Genomic DNA, 22,263 nt, shown 5'->3' with positions numbered 1-22,263 from the left:
TTCCACAGCCCCTCCACAATCCCGGCTATGTAACAATTTCCTTCTTGCAAAACCTCACCTGGGATTTGGCAGGGGTTGCGGGAGGAAGAGTAGAGATGGAGGCAGGGGAGTAGGTTAGTTAGAACAAATGGACAGTTCTTCTCTTACCTTTAAGTTACTTATGAATTTCCGGACAACTCATTGGTTAACTCTTCTCTTGCTCGGTATATTATTACTATTTTCTATTTTGGGGGAGGTTGGGGGTTACGGGTTTGGAATCTGAAGGAAATTCCTCAAATGATCTGCCACTAGACCCAAAATAAGTTAAGGTCAAAGACAATTCCTTCGTCTGTTTTGGGAGAGGACTGGGTAGGGGGTAGGGTGGTGGGAGGGAGGTTGATTCTGGGTCACTTCTTATATCCAGACACACTGAAGGGATTAGGAGAGATGCCCCTTGAATCACGAGAGATGAAAACAAGAAGACCGCCTCACATTCCCGCTCTCAGGTGAAGGTCCGAGTGCCAGGATTGTTCACGTACCTTCTGGAGAGAAGGAAAAGGTGCAAAGATGCTCAGGGCCTGAAGATTGGGAAGTGGGGAGGGGACCCATCAAGCTCGGTGGGGACCGAGGGGCTTCCGGCTCCCGGGAGGCGTCGTCGGGGCCGGGCAGGGGACCCGAGGGCGGCGCAGGGAGCACTCAGCCCCCGCCAACCCCAGGCCGCGCTCCCTCGCGTTCCCTACCGCTCGTGCCCTGGCGGCCGCCGCAGTCCCGGCGCCGTAGCCGGGCGTGGGGTCCAGGGGGCGCTGTGGCCCAGCGGCGCCGGCGGCAGGAGCGGCCACGGCGACGCTGGAGGCTTCGCGGAGGATCCCCGCCTGCAGCACCTCGGTCGTCCCGCCGCAGCCTTGCGCCCCCGGCCCGGCTCAGCGGCGCTCCTGCGGGATCCGCGTGGCTGCGGCGGCCCGGGAGCCCGATGCGGTCTGGCGGGCGCCGGGCCTCAGCAACAGCGGCGACCTCAGCCCCTGCAGGAGTGGGAGGCTTCGCGGCGGCGCCTGGGGCCGGGCCGGTGCCCTCCGGAGGACGCTGTCGGCTCAGGGACGACCCCCTCGGCCATGCTGAGGCGGCAGCAGCCGCTGCTCGAGGTGAGTGTGGCGCGGCGCGATCCCGGGCTCGTTGGCCTTCGGCCGCCCAGGAGGGCCCTGGCGGCAAGTCCTCGGGCCGGGCGGACGGGGCGTCCTGCCGCGGCGGCCGCCTCCCCACCCCGCGCCTGGGGCGGGGGGTGGGGAGTGGCTCAGACCTTCCTCCTCGCGTCCCCCGAGAAGCTGGAAGCGCGTGGGGGGCGACTAGGCCCCGCGACGCCGGGAAGCCCTCACTCCGGCCTGGGCAGCGGGGCGGCCGGGTGTGTGAAGCCGGGGGCTGGCAGGGTCGCTGGCCACCTTTGGATTGGCCGCGGGTCAGGGAAAGCGCAGCCTCTTCAGGGCCCCGCACGTACATCCCGGAGGGAGGCAGAGGACGCCTGTTTGCGAACAGCCTGGGCTTTTCCGCGCCCGGTGCTGAGTCCCGCAGAGTCCCGGGGGGAGGGGGGGAGGGCAGGGTGAGAGAACCGGCGCCGAAAGTGCGGGGCCCCGAAAGCCCTTGGAACTCCTGGAGTGTCATTCCCCCACCTGACTGGGCTGAAAACAACCGCTTGCGTCTTATTTGAGGTGAAATTTCATGGGAGCTAATCTCTGCCTTCTTCTGTTGCATTTTGCTCCTAAGCGTGGTCTGCCTTGGAGAAAGCCCTATTCCAGCTTTGAGATGTTAAGTTTCCTAGATAAATACTCACAATTAGAAAAACATCGTGTGTATTTTTTTTTTAAACAAAGGTCTGGTCCCCCATCCCCACCCCTGCCATAAGAGAATGTAAATATTTTAATGCCTCAGTCCTGGTTACAAAATTGTCTCCCTAAATAGATCCATAGGATGAATGACAAGAGGATTTTAAAGTCATGCTAGCTATCTTAATAACATACCTGATAGAAATAGGACATATTCTAAATTTTAGTAGGTAAATGATTTGTCCTAGTATTAATGTAAAAAGAAAAGTTAGTGATCATGATTTGATACCTTAGTCAGATATTTGAGTATTTATAGTTAATGATAAACGTGGTTCGGATTATTCTTGTTTTCTATTATGCATGTGAAGGTTGTAGAATTAATTGCTTATAAAACTTATAATCCTGAAAAAAATATGCTTATTGTAGAAAATTCAGAAAGTACACAGAGGTGCGTGCCAACCCTCAGTAAATATTTAATAATGGGGGAAAATTCAGCCATAATCTGACAGAACATTTTGATGGTCATTTAAAGTTTAAAAATGGGCTTGTATTACTGGTGATTTTTAAGTGATAATTTCTGTGTTAGGTTCAGAGTTAACTGTTCCATTTTACTGTTGAACAGCCAGTCATTTGTATTAGACCTATAAAAATGTTTTACTAAATTACATTGCAGTCATAGTCGATTTCCTCAATTAAAACAGAATTTAACATAGGTAACTACCTAAAAGACCCCTAATTTACCTCCTGTGCAGTGTGTGAAGCTCCAGGTGGTAGGAGGTTTTGTGTGTGAAATGCTTTTGGGGGACCTATCCTATTAGATGCCATAGTCTAGTACTGTTTTTGAAAGATTTTTGCTTAAATATAACTGTAAAAAAATGGCCTTCATTAAAACATTTTGGGGAGTTAGATTAAGTTTAAACAAATCTAATTCAGTTCTTAATGTGTCTCTAAAGACTGCCAACATTAGAATCAGCTAAGAGTGCTTATTAAAATATGCAGATTGCTGGCCCCTTGAATCAGAATTTTTAGAGATGGTGATGATCCAAGAGCTTCATTTTTATCAAGCTAGTCAGTTCTTAGTCCTTCTAAAGTTTAAGTATCACTGGTAAAATTAATTAACCTTGTCAAGCTGAATGAAGGTATCTGTTTTCTAGCAAATCTATAAGTCTTAAGTGGCTGTACAGTCATTTCTCATAGCAACAGATCATTTATTATCTCATACATGATGTGGTATTATACTCTTAGAAAAATAATATTTTGAGGGACAGCTGATTCAATCAAACACATTTTTGAGAGCCTTTCTGGTAGCTGTGGCATTACAGTAGGATACCTGCCTACTCAAGAGGCGGGACGACCTCTTGGCTCTTAATCTTGGATTTCAATGTCATTGTCTGTAAAATACAGATAGTTATTATACTTATGCAAGGTTTTTAGGGTAAATACATTTGGAAAAGTTTTGTAATCTGTAAAGATCTTTATAAAATTTTAGCTACCAATATTAAGTGTGAGGTCCTGTCTTTGGTGTTCTAAGAACCAGGAAATGACCAAGGTCTCTGCGAGCAACTAGGTAATTGTGGAAGCAGGACATGTTTAATTAAATGTTGTAAGGCAGAACCAGACAAGTGTAATCGAGGGGAACATGCTGGATCTCTCATTAAAGCTTCTATGTTTAATCCAGTAGCTTGCCCTTTACAGATAGTAATAATTTTTATATATGTTCATTCCTTCTTCTGTTTCCTGATTCAGTGTTTTATTTTTTAAGGAAAAAATCGTATATGTTACTTGTGAGGAATAATTTTACATTAGCTCCTTTAGAAAGATGGTATGTGTGTGGGGGAGGCTCAAGAGGCAGGGAATATATATTACGTGATTCTTTGGTGTGTTTATGAGTGAGTGAGTGATAGTCGCTCAGTGGTGTCTGACTCTTTGCAACCCCATGGACTGTAGGCTGCCAGGCTCCTTTGCCCATGGAGTTCTCCAGGCAACAATATTCAAGTGGGTTGCCATTTCCTTCTTCAAAAAAAAAAAAGAAGATGTGAGTGGAGTTGATCCCATTTCTTCCTCTGTTACATTCCATTCAATAAACTTTTATTTGGCACTTTTTTTGTACTGGCCACAGACTAGTAGCACAGGCACTGCTGCTGCTGCTGCTAAGTCGCTTCAGTCGTGTCCGACTCTGGACCCCATAGACAGCAGCCCACCAGGCTCTCCCGTCCCTGGGATTCTCCAGGCAAGATTATTTAAAAGATAACTGCTTGAATTTTAACTTAAATTCTCATGTTCCTAAATGGTGTGTTTTCTGGTTGTTAATTGCATGATGTGGTACAGAGCATGGAGTCAGATGTGAGTACGAATCCTTTCTGCAGTGTTACCTACACCCTAGAGCAATGTGACTTTTAGATCCTGAGTTTTTTCTTAGCTGCTGTTGGAGTAATAGTACCCCTTAGTAGTCAGGCATTCCATGAGATAAAAGTAATCAAAAGCAGTTAGTTCAGTGTCTGTCACATAGAAGGTGCTCAATAAATATTTAATTCCATTCCTTATTTTGGGGAAAACAAGAACAAAACCAGGCATTGGAATTTCTGTGTGACTTAAAACTTGGTAGCTTTAATTTTTTAGAGAATGAGTTTACTTTTGGACTTTAAAAACACAGTTTTTTTTGATGGAAAACTATTTTGATCTTAACTGTTACACGTATTTTCCATTTCATTTTTAGCTAACAAATTAACTATTCCCTGTGTTTAGCTAAAAATTAGCCATTCTCTGTGAAAATATATACATGTTACATTTTCAGAATTTTGTTGATTTTCAGTTATTCATTTTCAGAGTTTTGCATGATCTTTGGTTTTACTTGCATTATATAGAACAATATTCTTGGTATATAATAATCAGTGAGAGGTACATAGTTGCAGTTATTGAATAGAAATAGTTCTTATACTTAGTTTTCAAAAAGCAGTGTCAGTTTATTGACGAATCTTCAAAACAGACTTTTCCTTACATACTGCTGTAGATTAGAACTAGATTTTTATAACATGTCAGATATGGGGTCCAGTCTTTTCTTATAACCCATTAACCCTGGACAAGTTTCTTACCCCTTATAAGCCTCAATTTATTCTCCTATAAAATGAAGCTGATAATGCCCACCTTATAGGATTATAGCAAGGATTAAATGATGTAATGTGTAAGTCAGATCTGTAATTCAACCCCATGAATCCTGGTAAATCAGTGTTACCCTGGAAGTGGGAAATATACTTCTTGTTTACTTCTATTTGAAAGAGCTTAAAAGGTGATTATTTATAGAGTTAACTATAAGGAAATAAAATCAGTATAATCAATATGTAACTATTAGATATTGCTAAATTAGGGAGAAGCTAAAGTATCAGAGTTAGTATTTTAATTGTGTAGTTAGTGGAATGTCTTACACTTTATAATACTCTGTCTTATTTAATAAAATAATTTAAATGTGTGCGTGCATGTGTGTGTGTGCTCAGTCACTAAGTCGTGTCCATGTTTGTCACTAAGTTTGTGACCCCATGGACTGTAGCCCACCAAGCTCTTCTGTCCATGGGATATCCCAGGCAAGAATAATAGAGTGGGTTGCCATTTCCTTCTTCAGAGGATCTTCCTGACCCAAGGATTGAACCCGTGTCTCCTGCTTGGGCGGGTGGATTCTGAGCCACATTGTTGTTGCTGAGTTGTTTCCGACTCTGCTGTCCCATAAACTTCAGCATGCCAGGCTTCCCTGTCCATCACTGTTTCCTGGGGTTTGCTCAAACTCCTGTCCATTGAGTCAGTGATGCAATCCAGCCATCTCATGCTCTGTCATCCCCCTTTCCTCTTGCCCTCAATTTTTCCCAGCATCAGGGTCTTTTCCAGTGAGTCAGCTCTTGGCATCAGGTGGCCAGAGTATTGGAGCTTCAGCTTTAGCATCAGTCCTTCCAATGAATATTCAGGGTTGATTTCCTTTAGGATTGACTGGTTTGATCTCCTTGCTGTCCAAGGGACTTGCAGGAGTCTTCTCCAGCACTGCAGTTAGAAAGCATCAATTCTTTGGCGCTCAGTCTTCTTTATGGTCCAACTCTCACATCCATACATGACTACTGGAATACCATAGTTTTGACTATCTGGACCTTTGTCAGCAAAGTGATGTCTCTGCTTTTTAATATGATATCTAGGTTTGTGATAGCTTTTCTTCCAAGGAGCAAGTGTCTTTTAATTTCGTGGCTGTAGTCACTGTCTGCAGTCACTGTCTGCAGTGATTTTGAAGCCCAAGGAAATAAAATCTGTCACTGTTTGCATTTTCCCCTCTTCTATTTGCCATTAGAGTGGTATCATCTGCATATCTGAAGTTGTTGATATTTCTCCTGGCATTTTTGATTCCAGCTTGTGATTCATCCAATTCAGCATTTCACATGATGTACTCTGCATATGAGTTAAATAAACAGGATGACAATATACAGCCTTAATGTACTCTTTTCCCAGTTTTGAAACTGTCTGTTGTTCCATGTAAGGTTCTAATTCTATCACTGTTTCCATTGGAAGAAAAGCCATGACAAACCTAGACAGCATATTAAAAAGCAGAGACATTACTTCACTGACAAAGGTCCATCTAGTCAAAGCTATGGTTTTTCCAATAGTCATATATGGATGTGAGAGTTGGACCATAAAGAAAGCTGAATGCTGAAGAATTGATGCTTTTGAACTGTGGTGTTGGAGAAGACTCTTGAGAGTCCCTTGGACAGCAAGGAGATCCAACCAGTCCATCCTAAAGGAAATCAGTCCTGAATATTCATTGGAAGGACTGATGCTGAAGCTGAAGCTCCGATTCTTTGGCCACCTGATGCAAAGAACTGACTCATTGGAAAAGACCCTGATGTTGGGAAAGATTGAAGGCAGGAGGAGAAGGGGACAACAGAGGATGAGATGGTTGGATAGCATCACTGACTTGATGGACATGAGTTTGAGCAAGCTCCGGTAGTTGGTGATGGACAGGGAAGCCTGCCGTGCTGCAGTCCATGGGGTTGCAAAGAATCGGACATGACTGAGTGACTGAACTGAACTGAAGGTTCTAATTGTTGCTTCTTGACATGAAGACGGGTTTCTCAGGAGACAGGTCAAGTGGTCTGGTATTTGCATTGCTCCAAGAATATTCCACAGTTTGTTGTGATCCACACAGTGAAGGATCCACACTATGCTAAAGTCATAATCAATGAAGCAGAACTAGATGTCTTTCTGGAACTTCCTTGCTTTCTTTAGCAAGGAATTTGATCTCTGGTTAGCAATTTGATCTCTGGTTCTTCTGCCTTTTTTAAACCCAGCTTGTATATCTGGAAGCTCTCGGTTGACGTACTGATGAAGCTTAGCTTGAAGGATTTTGAGCGTAATTTTACTGGTATGTGAAATGAACACAATTATTCGGTAGTTTGAACATTCTTTGGCATTACCCTTCTTTGGGATTGGAATGAAACTGACCTTTTCCAGTCCTGTGAGTTTTCCAAATTTACTGCCATATTGAGTGCAGCATTTTAACAGCATCATCTTTTAGGATTTGAAATAGCTGGAATTCCATCACCTCCCCTAGCTTTGTTTGTAGTAGTTTTTCCTAAGGCCTACTTGACTTCGAATTCCAGGATGTCTGGCTCTAGGTGAGTGACCACACCCATCGTGGTTATACTGGTCATTAAGACTTTTTTGTATAGTTCTTCTATATATTCTTGCCACATCTTAATATCTTCTTCTTCTATTAGGTCCTTGCCACTTCTGTCCTTTATTGTGTCCTTCCTTGCATGAACTATTCCCATGATATTTCAAATTTTCTTGAAGAGATCTCTAGTCTTTCCCATTCTATTATTTTCCTCTATTTCTTTGCATTGTTCAGTTAAGACCTTCTTATCTCTCCTTATTATCCTCTGGAACTCTGCATTCAATTGGGTATGTCTTTCCCTTTCTCCCTTTCTTTTCACTTCTCTTCTTTCCTCAGCATATTTGTAAAGCCTCTTCAGGCAATCACTTTGCCTTCTTGCATTTTTTTTTCCTTTGGGATTTTCGTGGTCATTGCCTCTTGTACAGTGTTACGAACTTCTGTCCATAGTTCTTCAGGTACTCTGTCTGCCAGATCTAATCCCTTGAATCTATTAGCCACCTTCACTGTATGTTCATAAGGGATTTGATTTAGGTATACCCGAGTGACCTTGTGGTTTTCCCTACTTTATTCAATTTAAACCTGAATTTTGCAATAAGGACTCATGATCTGAGCCACAATCAGCTCCAGGTTGTTTTTGCTGACCGTGTAGAGCTTCACCATCTTCGGCTGCAGAGGATATAATCAATCTGATTTCGGTATTGACTATGTGATGATGTCCATGTGTAGAGTTGTTTCTTGCATTCTCTATGACCAATGTGTTTTCTTGGCAAAACTCTGTTAGCCTTTGCCCTGCTTCATTTTGTACTCTAAGGCCAAATTTGCCTTGGTATCTCTTGACTTCATGCTTTTGCATTCCAATCCCCTATGATGAAAAGGACACCTTTTTTTTTTTTTTTTTGGTGTTATTTCTAGAAGGTCTTGTAGGTCTTTGTAGAAGTTGTCAACTTCATCTTCTTCGGCATCAGTGTTTAGGACATGGACTTGGGTTACTGGAATGTTGAATGATCTGCCTTGGAAACAAACTGAGATCCTTCTGTTGTTTTGAGATTGCACCCAAGTACTGCCATTTCTGACTCTTTTGTTGACTATCAAGTCTACTCCATTTCTTCTAAGAAATTCTTGCCACAGCAGTAGACATAATGGTCATCTGAATTAAATTTTCCCATTCCCGTTCATTTTAGTTCACTGATTCCTAAGATGTCAGTGTTTACTCTTGCCATCTCCTGCTTGGTCACGTCCAATTTACCTTGATTCATGGACCTAACATTCCAGGTTCCTATGCAGTATTGTTACTTACAGCATTGAACTTTACTTTCACCACCAGACACATCCACAACTGTGCGTTGTTTCTTCTTTGGCCCAGCCTCTTCTTTCTTTCTGGAGCTCATAGTAGTTGCTCTCTGCTCTTCCCAAGTAGCATATTGGACACCTTCCAACCTGGGGGAGCTCCTCTTCTGGTGTCATATCTTTTTGCCTTTTTATATTGTTTATGGGGTTCTTGGGGCAAGAATACTGGAGTGGTTTGCCATTTCCTTCTCCAGTGGACCATGTTTTGTCAGAAGTCTTCTCTGTAACTCATCTGTCTTGAGTGGCTCTGCAAGGCATGGCTCATAGCTTCATTGAGTTACACAAGCCACTTCGCCACAATAAGGCTATGATCCATGCAGGGGTTTATGGATAATACCAGTTTAATTTATCCATTCGATTTGGGTTGTTTCAACTTTTTCACTATCATGAATTATGTTGCTTTGGATATTTCATGTGGTTTCATTTCTCTTGGGCATATACTTAGGAGTGAAATTGCCAGGGTCAAATGGTAACTGTTTAAACCTTTTTGAGGAACTGCACCATTTTACATTACCACAGGTTCTTCACATCCTCAAAACACTTGTTATCTGTCTTCTAAATTACTGTATAGCCATCCTAGTGGGTGTGAAGTGATAAGGCTTTTATTTGAGATTTGTAACTTTTATTTTCAGTCATTAGGTAAGTTGTTGAAGCTTTTACTTGCAGATAAATTCTTCGATGAGAAGGGGTTTTTGGCTTGAGGATGAATGCCGTGAACTTTTTAGTTTCATGTTTAGTCAACAGTGAGCTGGTTAACCACATTGGGTGGTGATGAAGATAGTGGTATGGGGACTTCAACTAAAAGATTGAATTCTAAGAATTTTTGTCAATAAAATGCAGTTGTAAACCTTAGGTTTAGTTTTCTGTTAACTGCTAAAATATTTCTTAAAAGTTAAGAATACAGTTGCAAATTTACCTATTAACGTTTCTAAGCACTCAGTTCTGACAGGTTTTAAGGATTGTCATTACCTCCCCATGAGATGTAATTCTGTATAAATACAGATTAGTCAAAAATACAAATTATTTACAGCAAAGTTCTTTATACTTGTGTGTAGGATGGTCTCCTATTGTTTGTTCCCATTCAGGTTATTAAAACCTTTTCTGTGAGGTTTTGTTTGACACAGTTCAAAGTCAGCAGTAATGACTTGCTTATGTTTCTAAAGTTTTTTCAAACTAGTTAGGAAATTCTCCAGGGAACCATTGTTTGAGTAAACAGAATGCGTTTTGGGGCTTCATTCTACATACAGTGGATCACCTTCAGTATTTTCCCGTTTGATTATGATCACTGTTAGATCTTTTAATGCTAACTTTGAACTGAGTGAGCTGAAAGTTATACAAGATTGTATAATTGGTTTTTTCACAGTCTTATAGTTGTTTTGGATGCCATAATTTCTATATAGTTATAAAAAAAAAAAAACCAGTTCTGGAGTCTTTTGCTGGGATTAATGGAAAGGTAAACATTTCTGTTTGTAATATAGTTCTTTAACCTCTCATGGCAAGGTTTAGGAGCTTATCTGCTGGGATTCATTTTATTTAAATGAAGAAAGATAAATGATAAATGTTTTCATTATCATTTTAAACCTCAGCAGAGCCTATCTCAGAATTCCCTTTATTAAAATAAAGAGCAAGCAGTATCAAAATTTTGTGAAAATATTCCCTCAAGGTTTATGTAAATGTTAGTCTCCATTTCTCATTTTAAATTGAGAGAAACAATCTCTAAAAACACTGCCACTTTGAGAAAAAATTTTTAAACTTCAGAATTTCATCATTTAGACCTTCTTGTGATTCTGGTGATGTAATAGCTGTCCATAGTTTTTTTGTTTGTTTGTTTGTTTTTAAATTAGTAGCTAAAGTAAATTATTTTTGAAATTATTGTGAGGTCACTCAGAAATTTTTGCTGAGAGGTTAAAAAGAAAGATTGAAATTCTTTATTCTGGCACAGCCCTTTATGGTCTGCTTCCAGCCTGATCATTCCTCACTCTTATTTCTGCTTACCCCATTATCCAGTGCTCCCAGGTTAACAGAATTTTTCTTGATCTTTTTTGCCTTTTATTACTTATTTGTGTAATGTACAAAAGTTTTGTCAACAGTGTGCCATCTTTCTAATAGGTGTTTCATGTCTGTTATTTACAATTCTTTTTTTTTTTTTAGAATTCTTAAAATGATCCTGTAATATCCATGGTGTCATGGATGTTGTACAACTGAAGAAACTCAGGCTTAGAGAGTTTTATTGACTTTCCTAAGCCCACATCCATGATTCACACCATGTAACTGACTGCAAAGTCCAGTCTTTTTCATCAAGTGAACTTACCCATGTGTTCTGCATTTGTTTTATCCTAAGATTTTCCATACTGCTTTAGGAAGTATTCAAATTAGGAGAGCACAACTTTAGTTGATTGATTTTGGTGGATATTTGCCTTTGAAGTTGGCATTACTTTGCCAACAAAGGTCCGGCTAGTCAAGGCTATGGTTTTTCCTGTGGTCATGTATGGATGTGAGAGTTGGACTGTGAAGAAGGCTGAGCACCAAAGAATTGATGCTTTTGAACTGTGGTGTTGGAGAAGACTCTTGAGAGTCCCTTGGACTGCAAGGAGATCCAACCAGCCCATTCTGAAGGAGATCAGCCCTGGGATTTCTTTGGAGGGAATGATGCTGAAGCTGAAACTCCAGTACTTTGGCCACCTCATGCGAAGAGTTGACTCATTGGAAAAGACTCTGATGCTGGGAGGGATTGGGGGCAGGAGGAGAAGGGGCTGACAGAGGATGAGATGGCTGGATGGCATAATGGACTCGATGGACATGAGTCTGGGTGAACTCCGGGAGTTGGTGATGGACAGGGAGGCCTGGCGTGCTGCAATTCATGGGGTCGTTGCAAAGAGTCGGACACAACTGAGTGACTGAACTGAACTGGCACGTAGCTATTTGTATTCGTTTTTTAAAATGTATATATGCATGTATTTTGGGAATTTCAGCTTTCATACACTTATTTTTGAAGTAGATAAAGTGCCTGCCTGCATTGTGATTAGTAAATAAGTATAATAACTGACCTGTGGACCTCATTTTTCTGATCTGAAATTGAGTGCTGGCTAGATGTTAAGGCTCTTTCCACACTTAATAGTCTGTTCAATATTTCTAAAGAAGAGCTCAATGAAAAGATAGTTGGTATGTGAACAACTCTAGGCAATGGTGACTAGATGTCATTAATGAAGTAACAGAATGGGTGGCAGTGGTCTATTGGTAGTGGCTGAGGAAGATAGGAGAATCAAGGTCAAGGGATTGTGATTTACAGAAATGTATTCCCTGAATGATTAAAGAGAATGTTCTGAATAAAAACACAGAAACTCTGGAAATTAGCTGGATGAATAGTTTATGGCTAAGGTCTCTTCCCTCTCTACCTATTATTCCCCTTCTTTTGCCTTTTTTTTTTGTTGTTGTTGTTGTTTATTCTTTTTTGGCTGTGCCCTGCAGCTTGTGGGATCTTCGTTCCCCAACTAGGGATCAAACCCACACCCTTGGCAGTGAAAGCACTGAGTCTTAACCACAGGACTGCCAGGGAATTTCCTCTTCTGCCCTTTCTTGTGTGTTTATATTTGTGGAAAATGCATGTAAAACTGTTATGTGAAAATAACCAGGTCACCACTAGCACACTTGAAATAATTAAAGCTTTCATATTGCTCATAGAGTGGGAATTCAGTCATTAAAATGTGGACCCATTATTATGGATCTTAAGAGAATTTGTTTATAAAGTCAAGTGTTTTGCCTTCAAAAAGGATGAAATGCATTTTAGTGATAACTTTTATATAGCCTACCCACCCCGAAAGTATTAGATATGCTAATATTAACATGTAGGTGATGTTTTGGCTGGCTGGAGAATTGTTACCCAGCTATAAAATGATCATGCTTTTCCTTGTTAGCTTCTGGAGTCTTTGAATCAGTGACTCTTGACTTAGCAAAGAAATAATCCTTGACCAGGAGCAAGGAAGTGTTCTTTAGTCAAATAAATTTGTTTTTGTTTTTTTCCCAGCATACTAGATCCCTCAGAGATTCGTAACTGCACATTAGTATTTTAAAAACTGAAGAGTAAAAGTAAAGAATTTGTTTCACTTTATTTAGCGGTCTCAGGCAATGGCACCCCACTTCAGTACTCTTGCCTGGAAAATCCCATGGATGGAGGAGCCTGGTAGGCTGCCTTCTGTGGGGTCACACAGAGTCGGACACGACCGAAGTGACTTAGCAGCAGTAGCAGTACCCAGACTAATTGACTGTGGAACCATTTTTTCCACATGATACTTAGTAGTACATCTTTTACTGATCTAGATCAACTTTTATCTGTTTTATGAAGCCTCACTCTTCACAATATCCATGGCGATTTCAACCCTCTGGTGATTCGCCCTGATTATTTCTGAAGGACTTCATTCTGTTGTTGGTTACTGCTGATTATTAGAAAATTTCTTTTATAATTAAGATCTGCTTTTCTTTAGTATCTATCCTTTTGTTGTTTTACCTCTGAAATTATACAGAATAAACATTTGCTCTCATTTTAATATCTGAAGATGACAAGATAATTTCTTTTCTTCCCTGGTATAGTGACTCAAAGCTCACACTGTCTAGGTTCATATTTTAGTTTCACTGCTTTTGCCTTGTGATCTTGCACAAGTCATCACCTCTGTTTCCTCATCCATAAAGAGGGAATAACAGTAATACTTTAGTAGGCTAAATGGGATGGTCCATATAAAGAGCTAATTACATAGTGTGTTGGTGTGGTCCCCTGGGAATCACTGAGATGGATGCCCATGAAGGGAAAGGGAGAGGAAACGGAACTGACCAAGGAGAGCCTCACTCTATGATGCAGATCTGGGGCAGTGGGGAGGGGGGCGGAATCTCAGTCAACTCAATAAGAAACTCAAAAGCAAAAACTTGTCATTAGAAGAAATGGCTAGGTTCTAGAACACCCACCACGTTTAGTCACTGGCTAGGAACTACCCAGCCTTCCCTGGTGGCTTAGTGGTAAAGAATCTGCTTGCCAATGCAGGAAATGTGAGTTCGATCCCTGGGTGGGGAAGATCCCCTGCAAAAGGAAATGGCAACCTACTCCAGTGCTCTTGCCTGGGAAATCCCATGGACTGGGAAGCCTAGCAGGATACAGTCCATGGGGTTGCAAAGAATCGGACTAAACAACGAAGAACTGCCCAAGAAGAGTTTGGCCTCCACTGGAAAGCTGAGATGAATTCTGATACGCTGCAGCTGGAGGCTCTTAGCTAATTGTACCCTTTGCATGTGAATGCAAGTTGTTTTTTGAAGGGAGAGGCAAGTGAATGCTATAGTCCTTTTTTTATGCTGTATGGATCTATGTCTCTAAACATTTTCTGAGAGCAACTCCTCCCTTTTCCATGGCCTTCTCTTTCTGATGGGAAAGTTAGAAGAAGTAGGCTTCCAACAGTGAGACAGGCTTCAGCCTTCATTTCTGTAGCTAGTCTTAGGGTCACAGTGGTTCTCATTGTCTCCTCCACTATCCAGTCTGAATTCTTGCCATCAGCTATCATTTCTGAAGGTCTTGGTGGTTTATTTAGTGATACGACCCAAACCTTTTTGAGGGGTCTGAAAACCATACTCTTGTAAGGGTGAAGTGGTTGTGTTTTTCCATTCACAGTCACAATTGGGCAGGGGAGTATCAAGTGGTACCCAGTAGATCATCTGAATTCCACACATACTCTCTGATCCCATTATGTAACAACAGCCCTACTTCTCCTGAGGATGAGGTTTAATTAGCTCTGCCATGGTAGTGATTCTTCTTGTCTCCTGGTCCCTGGACACACAGAGTCTCAAATGCTCAGGTATGATCCTTGATATATCTCCTGGCAAGTGTGCCCAGGACCTCTAATTCTGTAGAGCCCAGTGTTTGGGAATCCACTGGAGACTTCCAGTGGATCACTGGGTATGATGGTAAGTAGGGGATCATTTCAGCTTTTACCTTTTGGTTCTTGAACCCATGGGTTCTTAGACCCAGTTGGAAACATAGCTTTGAATCAGTACATATACTGCATCCCAGAGGATAGCACACCATTCTTGCCTCTGAGCTGGTACATTGGCTGTGTCCTTAGTAGGTCATTTCAATAATCTGTAAGCCTGGCTGCCTTTTTGTGGTGCTGTTATGTGATAAGACCACTTGATCCCATGGATATAGGCCCACTGCCATATTTCCTTCATGATGAAGAGGTTCCCTTGGTTGGATGCTCCCTTATGTGGGATTTCATGTTTGTGGGTCAAGTATTCTCTAAGCCCTTTTTTAGTCATGTGGCTGGAGCTGTATTGGCAGGAAACACAAACCCATACCTGGAATAAGTATCTTTTGAATACTCGTGAGGATCAGTTACTGGCCCTTTCAAGAGGAAGTAACGCAAGTGGTCAGCTTGTCATCTAGAGCCAGTTGGTCAGCTTGAGGTATAGTGCTGTACTGGGGGCTCATTGTTGGTCTCTGTTGCTCATAGGGTGAATATTCAGAGTTGGCAGTAGCCTGATTAAGCCTTGGTGAGTGAGAGTCCATGCCTCCTTCTTTGTGTCCATCTTCACTTCTGTTAGAGTGGCTTCTCTGTTCATGTCTCCATATGCCAGTTCTGGGGTGGCTAATGTCAGCTGTCTGAGTCATTTTGTCTACTTATTTGCTTCTTCTGCATTGGATGCTTTCTGGTGGACATTAACACCTGGAAAAGATTTTCCAGTGAACATGAAGTGTTCACTCCTGTATGTTAATTCATTTGTCTCCACTCACATCTTTTTGCATCTATTGTACCATCTTTTTCCTTAAAGACCCCTAACTAGGTACTCAATCCATTTGCATTGCCCATAAGTCTCTATATTCTCGTCTCAGGCCACTTTTCTTTCTGCACAAAGTGTATCAAAGCTCCATCTTAGGGAGACTTTCCCTTTCCACTGTCAAGGTCACCCCTAAGTGTAGCTGTAATGAAGCTGTTGGGTTTTTGTTTTTAAATTTTTATTTATTTATTTGGCTGCACGGGGTCTTATTTGTGGCATGTGATCTTTAGCTGTGGCATGCGGGATCTAACTGCCTGACCAGGAATCAAACCTGGGCCCCCTGCATTGGGAGCGTGAAGTCTTAGCCATTGGACCACCAGGGAAGTCCCTGAAGCCTTTTTTTTTTTCCCCCAGTGTGCATTCACATACTGACCTGACTTGTTGTAAGCTAAACTTTGGTTATGTCCTCCTTAAGTTGATTTCATGCTGCTGCTGCTTAGTCACTTCAGTCATGTCTGACTCTGTGCAACCCTCTGGACTGTAGCCCACCAGGCTTCTCTGTCCATGGAATTCTCCAGGTAAGAGTACTGGAGTGGGTTGCCATCCCCTCTTCCAGGGGATCTTCCTAACCCATGGATCGAACCGGGGTCTCCTGCATTGCAGTTAGATTCTTTACCACTGAGCCACCAGGGAAGCCCCAAGTTGGTTTCATAGGATCCCCAAACAGTTATAGATGTGAGCTGAGGAAGGGTGCTGGCACAGCTGTGGTAGATGTCAGGGAAGTCTTGCCTGCTTACTTATAGAGCTTACTTGTGCCCTGTGGTTCTACTTGGGTTTGATTTTTGTTATACTATTTCTGTCTCGTAATGGATTGGTGCTGAGCTCACTTGACTTTATGACTTGGAGAGCTTCCTGTTGAACCCTGCTTATGGGCAGTTCTGGACATACGGTGCCCAACAGTCAAGTGTTCTATCTCTTCCAGAGCCCAGTAGCACACCAGGAACTGTTTTACTAATAGCATGACTTTTCTGCAGAACTCCAGGGGCCTGCATTGTAACTCTCCTACTGGGGCTTGCTATAAATGCTGTACTGCAACTTTTCCCACCATTTATACCTCCAGTGGCATAGGAACTGCTTGCTGTACAACCTGGATCTACTGCAGAGTTGTTTATGCCACTCAAAGCTGACAGCCTTTCATACTACTCAGTCATGGGCCAGAGCAGTGTATAGAATGTGTTATATCTAGAATCTGAAGAAATCTACCAGACCTTGTGCTTCTCTTTTTTTTTTTTTAAAGTAGTGGAGATACAAGGTGCAGCTGTTTGTCTTTTGCTTTGGGGAAGGGGGTGTTGGCATAAACTTAACCACTGGATTCCCAAAACTTCATTGAAATGGCAGACCCCTGAATATTTGTAGTTTTTCTCTCATCCCTTTGGATATATATCCTTTGACATGCTAGCCATCTCTTGTTCATTTTGCATGAACAACATCATGTCATTGATTTAAAAGGTTAGTGTTCTGAGTTCAGGTCTCTTCAGACTGTATTATGACAAGGTATGACAGTTAATGAAGCCCTGAGGCAAAACTGAGTGTATACTGTTGTTCACTCCACATGAAAGGAACTGTTTCTAATTGGGATAGAAAAGAGTTCATTAGCCACATCAGTGGCTGCACGCCATGTTGTTGTTTGGTCACTAAGTTGTATCCAACTCTTTTGTGACCCCATGGGCTATTGTCTGCCAGGTTCCTCTGTCCATGGGCTTTCCCAGGTAAGAATACTGGAGTGGGTTGCCATTTCCTTCTCCAGGGGATTTTCCCAACCCAGGGATGGAACCTCCGTCTCCTGCATTGGCAGGTGGATTCTTTACCACTGAACCATGAGGGAAGCCCATGTGCCATGTACCTGAGGCTTATATCTGCTGTAGCAAACATATTACTGCCGGGGTCCAGCCCCGGCTGATCCAGGGTATTCGAAGCGGGGACGGCGTCGGCGACTTATTTAATTATTTATTCATCAAAAATATAAAGAGTAATAGAATAAGGATAGCGCTCAGTGAGGAAATTCAGTGGAGAAAAGCGGCTGAAATAAGGATAGCTCAGTAGGAAAATTCAGTAGAGAAAAGAAGCTGAGTGGCTTGGTTTACGCGGAAAATCAATATAACCCGTGACACCAGGTTAGCTCTGACCACGGAGGCCGCAGGCGCCCTCTCGAATAGCGGAAGGTGCCCCACCTTAGACACCTTCTCGAGTGGGTCTTAGAAGCCCAGGCAAATAAATGGTCGCAGAGGACATCCGCGCTCCAGATGGACACTCAGCTGGAATTTGGGAGAGAGAGTGACATGGGGAGACCAAGTTTCAGTGAACAAGGCCCGCACTTTATTTTTCAAAGTAGTTTTTATACCTTAAGTTATGCATAGAGGATAATGGGGGAAGGGGTAGAGTCATGCAGCAAGCCAGGCTTTTTTCCTGTAAACTTATCATATGCAAAAGTTCAGGTGATAGACATCATCTTCTGGCCCGGAGGCCTGTTAACATTTTAAGAAACTTATCTTTCTCTAAAGGTGATTATTCCAAAGTCAGGCGCCAGCCTTCCAAAAAGCATTGGACAAAGCTGCATTTTACATTTCTATACACCCATTATATCAATCAATACACTGCCAAGAACACAGTAGGTAAGGAGTATGGAGACTTAGCAGCAAACATTGGCCCAACAAGTGAAAAACCCTTCACCAATACAATTTCTAATCAATCTTTTAACTACTCAAAGGAATCTGTGTTTAGGCAGTTTAGAACATCTCCTGCCTCTCACAGTTGGGAGGCTCTGAACAATCACATGTGGCCGGAAAAACCCATTCAGGCAGGCTAGAGGATTTCCAAAGGAGTTTGTAGGTTAAACACTGTCACACCCAGGAATTATTAACTGGAGCTGTAAGCTAACTCTCTTTTCAGAGAGAGGTAGTGGGGGACAGCCCCCCGTAAAGTCAGAGTTGTAGGTGAAAGCACAAAGCAGAAAGTAGGCAGACTCTGGTTTTGGGGGTAGATGCTCGAGAATTTCCAGGGGGACTCCTGAGGCTCGATCCCGCCTTTGCGTATGCCGAGCCTCCTTCCTCATGACCTTTGTCATGGGCGGAGTTCTTCACGCTGGCTCCCAGCAGTGATAGAATTCCAGTTGAGCTATTACAGATCCTCACTCAATATGCAATATGCCGGCTCCCAGCATATTACCTCCAGCATGGTGGCTATGGGCTTCCCCAGTGGCTCAGTGGTACAGAATCCACCTGCAATGCAGGAGATGCGGGAGACCCAGGTTCGATCCCTGGGTCGGGAAGATTCCTTGGAGTAGGATGGCAACCCACTCCAGTATTCTTGCCTGGAAAATCCCATGGACAGAGGAACCTGGGGCACTACAGTCCATGGGGTTGCAGAGAGCTGGACACAGCTGAGCACAGCAACATGATAGCCATGGCCATGGCTACTACTTGGCTGAACGTGTGTTAGTCTCTAATTCTCTAGGATCCAGCTAGTTTCTACACAGAACAGACTGGTGAATTAAACGTATGGAACAGACCACTACCCCTGTGTCTTTGAGACCCTTAAGGGTGGCATTAATATCTGCCATTCCTCTTACCTCCACCCCAACACAATATTTTTTTGATTTACTCTTTTGGCCAAGAAGTGGGGAGACATTTTTAAGTCTCATTTGACTTTAAACTGCTAAGTATGGCAATCCCATTTATATATTCAGGGCCTGGGAAAATAATTGCTGGGTGGGTCAGTGGACAGTGGACCCACTGTAAAATAGACTTTGGCCAGGATTCTATTTATTACTTAGTTCCTAAATTCCTTCCCCTGTAGTAGAGCCATAATGATGTTCCAGGTTTCCAGATATCAACACTAACTTAGATTCTGTGGCATGTAGTTCTTCAAATGCCTAGGTATTTTCCTTTCCCCACCATACCTATATCAGTTCAGTTCAGTTCAGTTCAGTAGCTCAGTTGTGTCTGACTCTTTGCGACCCCATGAACCGCAGCACGCCAGGCCTCCCTGTCCATCACCAACTCCCGGAGTCCACCTAAACCCATGTCCATCGAGTCGGTGATGCCATCCAACCATCTCATCCTCTGTCGTCCCCTTCTCCTCTTGCCCTCAATCTTTCCCAGCATCAGGGTCTTTTTAAATGAGTCAGCTCTTCACATCAAGTGGCCAAAATATTGGCGTTTCAGCCTCAACATCAGTCCTTCCAATGAACACCCAGGACTGATCTCCTTTGGGATGGACTGGTTGGATTTCCTTGCAGTCCAAGGGACTCTCAAGAGTCTTACACCACAGTTCAAAAACATCAGTCCTTCGGCGCTCAGCATTCTTTATAGTCCAACTCTCACATCCATACATGACCACTGGAAAAACCATAGCCTTGACTAGACGGATCTTTGTTGGCAAAGTAATGTCTCTGCTTTTGAATATGCTGTCTAGGTTGGTCATAACTTTCCTTCCAAGGAGTAAGCGTCTTTTAATTTCATGGCTGCAGTCACCATCTGCACTGATTTTGGAGCCCAGAAAAATAAAATCATCCATTGTTTCCACTGTTTCCCCATCTATTTCCCATGAAGTGATGGGACCAGATGCCATAATCTTAGTTTTCTGAATGTTGAGCTTTAAGCCAACTTTTTCACTCTCCACTTTCACTTTCATCAAGAGGCTCTTTAGTCCTTCTTACCTTTCTGCCATAAGGGTGGTATCATCTCCATATCTGAGGTTATTGATATTTTCCTGGCAATCGTGATTCCAGCTTGTGCTTCCTCCAGCCTAGCATTTCTCATGATGTACTCTGCATATAAATTAAATAAGCAGGGTGACAATATACAGCCTTGACGTACTCCTTTTCCTATTTGGAACCAGTCTGTTGTTCCATGTCCAGTTCTAACTGTTGCTTCCTGCATATAGGTTTCTTAAGAGGCAGGTCAGGTGGTCTGGTATTCCCATCTCTTTTCAGACTTTTCCACAATTGATTGTGATCCACACAGTCAAAGGCTTTGGCATAGTCAATAAAGCAGAAATAGATGTTTTTCTGGAACTCTCTTGCTTTTTCGATGTTCCAGCAGATGTTGGCAATTTGATCTCTGGTTCCTCTGCCTTTTCTAATTGAACATCTGGAAATTCACAGTTCACATATTGCTGAAGCTCACCTGAATAAATAGTCCTAGATCCCTTTGGGGAAATATATATATAATATTTGCTTCAGGGTCTTATTCCTGGGGACCCAGCCATCTTTTTAAATCCATGGGTCTGGATCAGAAAACTGACTCAGGTCCAGGAATTAGGCGAGGAATAGTAGCTATTTATTTAGGCAGGCACTCTCAGTTTTGTTCTTACCTGTTCTTGCTTGCTTTGATTGCGAATGTAGTAATAAGCAGAACTGTTGTTGATTGCCTATTTTGCTTTTATGACACCAAGTTCTTTAACTATCTCCACAGCTCCCTGTGGGTCAGGCTTTATTGGCTATCTCCTACCTTGCAAGTTATGATGATAGTGTGGTCCACTGACTTCTGGTTTTTAGTGCCACCACCTGGCTGCTGTTGCTTCCAAGCCCCATCATTGCCTTCATCAATGAACCAATTTCTATGACAGCCTCCTCTGTAGAGGAGAGCCCCTTCTTAGTTATGCTAATGCCTGTCTCACTGTGTATTCTAGTGGCCTTGGTGAGTGGTGTGTCTAATGGACCGTCTTATGTAACATAACTGTCTGGTGATTCTTCTGACCTCACATAATATATCCACTCCAGCATTTCCCCCTTTCTGGAGCCTTTTAACCCCATCATCCATTCTCTGCCATGTTAATTCAGGCATCTGAACTTCATTTGGTGTGGGCTATTTTTTCCAGGCTTTTAGGAGTCACTCTGGCAGTGAGTTGCTGCTGCTGCTGCTAAGTCGCTTCAGTCTTGTCCGACTCTGTGCAACCCCATAGATGGCAGCCCACCAGGCTCCCCCGTCCCTGGGATTCTCCAGGCAAGAACTCTGGAGTGGGTTGCCATTTCCTTGTCCAATGCATGAAAGTGAAAAGTGAAAGTGAAGTTGCTCAGTCGTGTCTGACTCTTAGCGACCCCATGGATTGCAGCCTACCAGGCTCCTCTGCCCATGGGATTTTCCAGCAAGAGTACTGGAGTGGGTTGCCATTGCCTTGAGTTACCACATGCTAAATCCTTGTCGCAGTGGTAATCCCCATATTCTGCGACAGTGGCCCTCCTCCTAACCAGACTTTATCTTATTCAGTCATGTTTGACCGCCTTGATTAAACACTCAAAATCCATCACCGTGGGTATCCCCATTGATCCACCTGGTATATGTTGGCTAATTCTTGGAGCACCTTTGGGGTGTTGTCTCTTTTCTCTCTTATCAAGCCCAAGATGTCCTTAACAGGATTCACATTAATTATTATCATGGCAACCAGGAATGGAGGTTGGCGGCAGATTTTCAGGGGAGCTCTGGTTGCCTTGCAGGAGAGAGACCTCTGAAGTGTGTTCCTGTAGAGGGGGAAGTGCCAAAGTTTGGAGGCAACCATCTTGTTTATCCCTTCACCATCTATCAGGCCTCCATGTTTTCCAAACCAGGACCCTGACCTTAAGCATAGCAAACTTGCCCTGACTGAGGATTCAGTCATCTTTGAAGGCTTGCAGCCTTTAATTATCTCTTTCTGCTCTTTCACTATAAATGATAAGGACTTCTTTGT

The 22,263-nt window shown here is 42.8% G+C and overlaps 1 protein-coding gene across 6 annotated transcripts in view; it reads left to right on the top strand.

The window, feature by feature from the left end:
* Nucleotides 1–793: 793 nt before the first annotated feature.
* ZFYVE9 (zinc finger FYVE-type containing 9) overlaps nt 794–22,263 on the top strand; it is a 169,767-nt gene continuing 148,297 nt past the window's right edge. For all 6 annotated transcript variants that reach the window (XM_055585901.1, XM_055585900.1, XM_055585899.1 and 3 more), the window contains exon 1: nt 794–1,118. The gene's annotated coding sequence lies outside the window, so the exon portion shown is untranslated. The remainder of the gene's footprint in view (nt 1,119–22,263) is intronic.

Source organism: Bubalus kerabau, chromosome 6 (assembly GCF_029407905.1).
Source record: "Bubalus kerabau isolate K-KA32 ecotype Philippines breed swamp buffalo chromosome 6, PCC_UOA_SB_1v2, whole genome shotgun sequence".
Classification (NCBI taxonomy): Eukaryota; Metazoa; Chordata; class Mammalia; order Artiodactyla; family Bovidae; genus Bubalus; species Bubalus kerabau.
The sequence above is the reverse complement of the archived record's forward strand: the minus strand, read 5'-3'. Positions and strand labels throughout refer to the sequence as shown.